Source organism: Staurois parvus, unplaced genomic scaffold (assembly GCF_062004578.1).
Source record: "Staurois parvus isolate SC_StPar_1 unplaced genomic scaffold, SC_StPar_1.0 ptg000157l, whole genome shotgun sequence".
NCBI classification, from domain to species: Eukaryota; Metazoa; Chordata; class Amphibia; order Anura; family Ranidae; genus Staurois; species Staurois parvus.
This window is the reverse complement of record NW_028317953.1, coordinates 7412268-7418155: the sequence shown is the minus strand read 5'-3', so window position 1 is coordinate 7418155 and position 5888 is coordinate 7412268.

Below are 5888 nucleotides of genomic sequence, written 5' to 3'. Positions count from 1 at the left end.
TATTCTACAGCAGCAGGTAACAATCATGGGAACCACAGACAGGTGGAAGGCTGTTGAATAGGCTGTGACCTTGATCAGATGTGCAGGTTGATTGAGAGACTTCAGGTTGGATATGACCGTAGCACAGAGACTCAAGTAGGGGGCAAAGTTAAGCAAGCAGGGTTGGCAACTGGAGTTCACGTCAAATAAAATAACATAGGTAAAAGCAAATGTAATCAGATGTATCCTGAACATACGCACACATATGCTCGGCTATGTGTCTATACACAGATATTTGTCCCAATGCACCATTGTGCATACTGGTAAGAATTTCTTGACATTGCCATGAACTTAGCAGAGAAACACAATAACCATTGGATAGAGTTTTCTAACCTCTCCAGCTACTTTTTCTCTTAATAGTTGACAGCCAAAAGTGTCTGCAGGTACCACGTAGATAAGATCTTTAGAAATGTCATCTCACATACATGGATATCATTCGTTTCTGGCATCAAAACGCCAGGGAGGTAACATGTAAAGACCAGCCAGACCGGAAAGTTAATCAACATTTAAAAAAAAACACAAAAATACAAAATACAGTTTACTCATAAGATTTAAGACTGCATGAAAAGCCAAAAACCTATTTTCACCTGTTAGTTGGAAATCTCAGCATGTCAGCAGAGGGAGGCATGTGATGATTCAGTGAGCCTCCAGGATTGTGTATGAGCTGGAAGTGCCCATTGAAAACAAAAGTTTTCATGCAGCTTTACCTTATAGTACATGCACACAGGAAACATCAGAAATTAATGAAATGGGTTACATTGTTGATGTGAAGCTTTAGCTTTATTTAAAAAATATTCCTTCATGTATTGAAATGATTTTACTACTGCTGCTGTTTCCTACAAGTTTTTATTCTGAATATTATATACATTCTATCCCAATGGATTGCTGAAATACATTTGATATAGCTGTGGCAAACAAAGGTTAGAGCACTGTTACCCTCACCAACTTGTGACAAATAGCTGGTCGAATCACACCCCACCGTCACTGATACGCAACAATGACACTCTCAACCTCACCCTGCACAAAGATTTTCCATCTTGCCGGACTACAATCTAAGTGCCAACAAACTGAAAGTGATTGTCGCTGGGTTCACTTAGCTAAGCAATTAAGTCTATAAACCCCACCAACTACTTTTATAAAAAAATAGCAAACGTTCCTAAGATTAACAATAGCAACTATGATTTTAGAATAAATGTCTGTAACACACACTGTTACCGCAGACAGATATATCAGATTTACACTACAGTAGCACTCTTCAAGAGACAGGGATTCTGTAAGATCCACATTAGGACATTAGAGACAATTTAACACTTATAAAAATGTAATTTAATATTAAAAATTATGCAAATAAAATATTTACAGAAAAAAAGGGTATTACAAAGGTAACAAAGAGATAACAATTCAACAGCAAAAAAATGAAAAATACTTATCAGGGCTGTTTCCTCAGAATCCAATCAATGAGCAAGATGGTACAGTGGCTCTCATAAAATTGGACAAGAGTTCCTTCTTTGATGGTAAAACAAGAGCTGTCAAAGGTGGTTGCAACCCCCTCTTTTCTGGACCTGGAGTGGGTGTTGACAGAAATTATCTGATCAATTAAAAGGCTGAGGAGGGGCGAAGGTATACCACTGTGTTTTTTACAATCTTGCCACAAATCTAGTTTTCTAGTTTTATCTGGAAATATAGATATAAATATAGATTAAATATAGATTAAATGTATAGGGAGTGGGAGAAAAAATGACTCTCCATTTCCTTGTGAACACGGTTTTACTGGTACCACACCCCTAATGAGAATTGTATTAACTAGAACCCTAACCAAGAAAAACTAGTGGGGCTTTAAAGGTACCAAATCAATAAACATAAATTGTACAAAAATGTAATGACAGTTAGTAAAATTGAACACCATTTATTGGGTTAAAAAAGAACCACCAACAGGTGAAACATGATCATCAAACATATACATGGAAAGTCATAAAATACAATTGATGAGACCTTGCTACAGTAATTGTTACTGATGTCCTAGGTGCAAAAAAAGGCGTCACGGGCATCGGCTACATATAACCGATAGCTACAGCCTCAAGACACCAAGGTTGGGCTGTGGATAATGATAGACATAATAGTACATGGCTAACAACTTGGAAACATGAAGTGATACTTGGTTGGTATAAAATACCTAAAAGATAGTATCATATTATAGGTATTAATAAACATATAAGCATATAGTTTCCACTTGGGACCATGGATTGGCACTTTGTTTCAAAATTCCAATGCGTTTCATGGGACAATGCCCGCTTCTTCAGGGAACAAAACACAAATTCCTACAGCAAGCAAAGACAGAACCAAAGACATATACTCAATATATAATCATACAAAATTATACAAAAAACAAGAAAAATAAACAAAAAGCTTAACAACCAATACCAGTCGATGATATCAACACATTCCCAGATGGCTCATGCAAAATATAAGACCTGTCAATCGTATCTGGATGGAAAAAGGGGGGCCTCCAGCAACTATGAGGAATGATCATCGATCAGGAAAGGATCTATATCCACTTGTAAACTTGTAAAAAAGCAGAATTGTCATTCTAGGGAATCACAAAATACATTGGTCAAAAAATGAAGAAGAAACCCCACCCCAATGGAATCCCAACTACACCCCTACTCCCCATATTGGTCATAAGTTCAAACCCTTAAAGAGGGAGGGGGGGAAAGAGGAAAACTGTTACAGACAATAAGTATTGATCAGATCCCCAAATCAGATTCAACTTAGATAAATAAGCACCAGAGTACAAACATATCTATAGGTGTATGAGCCCAAATCCATCCAAATTCATACCACACGATTAGGCAATTAGGAGTACCTTGGCCTTATGGGGTACCGTAAGGCTAAGATTGTTTCCCATCAACGAAAGGAAAAGCTATAAGAGGCTAAGATTGTTTCCCGTCGAAGAAGGGGGAGAAAATAAACCTCACTCCTATTCCCGCTGTGTAGTCCTGAATTGGATCAAGCCTACAGGGCTTTAAATAGCAGTCAATTGGCACCATAATGGCGGCATTGGGGCTGTACTTCGCATACACAATGACTTCGGTGACGCAAGGTGATGACGTCATGATGTCCGACGTCATCGCGTCACACAACGTGACGTAAAATGTCAAAAAACGTCACGGCCATCTTGAAGAAGCCCAGGATAGAGGACGAATGACAATAAAATGACAGGGAATCAATAAGGGGAAACAACCTTAGTAGAGCATGGCCAAACATGGCCCTCTAAATCAAATGACAGGGAATCAATGAGGGGAAACAACCTTTGTAGAGCATGGCCCTGTAAATGGCCAATGGCTCAGTTAGGGCTCTTTAAGCAAAAAAGTAATTGCAAAGTAATCGTAAAAGTAAAAATATATGCCAGAAAGTCCAAAAAGCATCTGGGAGGTTGATATCATCAGCTGGTATTACAGAGCGTTGTTTTATTGTAGTGACTGCAACAAAAAAATATATAATAAATCCAAATCATCATGAATCAAGGAAATGTTTACGTATATCAAATCATATATGGAAATTGTTCATTAAACAAAAAAAAAATGGAGAGAATAAAAGGGCTGTACGATGACAAAACAAGACAAATTCAGGACAGAAAAGGTTTGAAGCTTATAGAATCATTTAAGCCTGGGGGCTGAGTTGCTGCCAGGTTATGTATCCATTGTGCCTCTTTTTGAAGGATACAGCGGTCCCAATCACCACCACTTGGATCCAAAGGCACTCTCTCCAGGGCAAAAAACTTGACACACTGTGCATTTTTGTCATGATACCAGGTACCATGTCTCTCTATAGGGGAGGATATGTCTCCCGACTGAATAGCGGTACATGGTCATAGATCCTTTTCCAGAATCACTGTTTGGTTTTACCTATGTAGAAACTTCCACATTCACATATTATCATATATACCACCCCTGCCATTTGGCAGTTGGTATAGTGTCGTGCCCTGTGGATGTCCCCATTTGGTAGAGTGTGGTTATGACCTTGGAAGATGAACTGGCAGTATGCACAGTTGCCACATATAAAGGTACCTTTGTAACGACATGAAACTGACTTACCTGGTCTTGTAAAGTGGCTCTATACCAGTTCATCTTTGATGGATCTATTTCTACGATACATGATTTCAGGTTGCATCTTCACGAGAGTGGCTACATTGGGATCCGCCTGTAGCAAATACTAATATTTGCTGACAATGTGGCAAATTTGTTGTTGTTGTTTGTTGTATCTCATAACTAATCTAGTTGTAGTGGAGGTCCTTTTTAAATTACTATTCGGTACCTGAAAAACAAGATCTGTGCGAAGATGTTCATTTGCCCGAGAATAGGCTTTCTTCAGCATTTTATTAAAATATCCAAAAGCTAGAAGTCTCAATCTAAGAGCATCTGCTTCCTGTTTATAGTCTTCCTGATTAGAACAATTACGTTTAAGGCTCAGATATTGGCCATACTGTATAGACCTTAGCAGGCTGTGCGGATGACCACTGTTGGTTCGAAGTAGGGTATTGCCAGCTGTGGTTTTGCGATACAGAGTAAACCCAAGTGTATGGTCCTCTTTGATAAAGGTTTCCATGTCTAAGAAAGAGATTAATTTGTAATCACATGTCATTGTGAAAGACAAATTAAAATCATTGGTACCCAAACGTAGAAGAAAAGCATCAAGAAGTTCCCTGGTACCATCTCAGAGTATGAGAATGTCATCTATGTACCTGTGCCATGAGAGGATGTGGCACAGGTACATTAAGAGAAACTCATCTTCTTAGAGTTGTCATTCTCATCCCCTCAGGTACAAGTTGACATATGAGGGGGTACAACAGGCCTCCATAGCCACACCCTGCACCTGGAGGAAATGGGAACCATCGAAACAGAAAAAGTTGTTGTTTAAAATATAATCCAAGATTTGTGGGACAAAAGCATTGAACCCAAATTGATCTTTACTACACTCTTGTAGGAACATACTCACAGTTTCTAGCCCTTTCTTATGAGGGATACTACTGTAGAGCATTTCCACATCCAAGGCCACTAAAAGTGTATTGGTTGGAACCTGTAGGTCTTCAATGATTTGCAGTAATTTAATTGTGTCTTTTATGTATGATGGTGTAAGGGACCACCCGGCAGTACCACTAGCACTCCACTGATCGGTCGTTCCCAGCGTACGGAGTCTAAGCCCCAGAGTACTTGTTCACCAGAGCCCCTGATGGTGGGGATGGACTTGGAGTACCCCGGGACCAGGTCGTGACTACTGAGGACACCCGTCAGTGGTAGGGGTATTTGCCAGGGGCTCCCACGGGAGAGAGCCAGGTATGAGGAGGTCTGGAGACCCAGTTGAGAGGGATGGATGGATGGCTGAGCAAGTGCAAGGTCAGACAAGCCGGGTCGGTAACTATGGGGACGGTGCTGTACAGAGCAGCGGGCAAAAAATAGTCGGGTCACACGCCAGGTCAGCAACAGCAGGTCAGATCCAATAGGGGGCATTCAGGAGAGAGGTCAGGCAAGCAAGGGTCAAGAACAGGAGAAAGCAGCAAGGTCAGGGCACAATCCGGGTCAGTAACTTACTTTAACAGGTTCACAGATTCACAGGATACAAAGAGACCAGAAGGCACTGAATGACAGCTCAGGGCCGTTTAAATATCCCGCCCTGCGCTGTCATTGGTGCCAGGCGCGCGCCCGCGGTCTCTACTGCGCATGCGCAAACCTGATTGCCGCGGTCGGCCAGGTCCCGGCGCCCGCGTTCCTGCACAGGGCGGTACACTGCGCCTGCGCCGAGCCCAGTGGCGCGGCGATCCCCGACATTGCCCCCCCCTATGGGAAACCTCC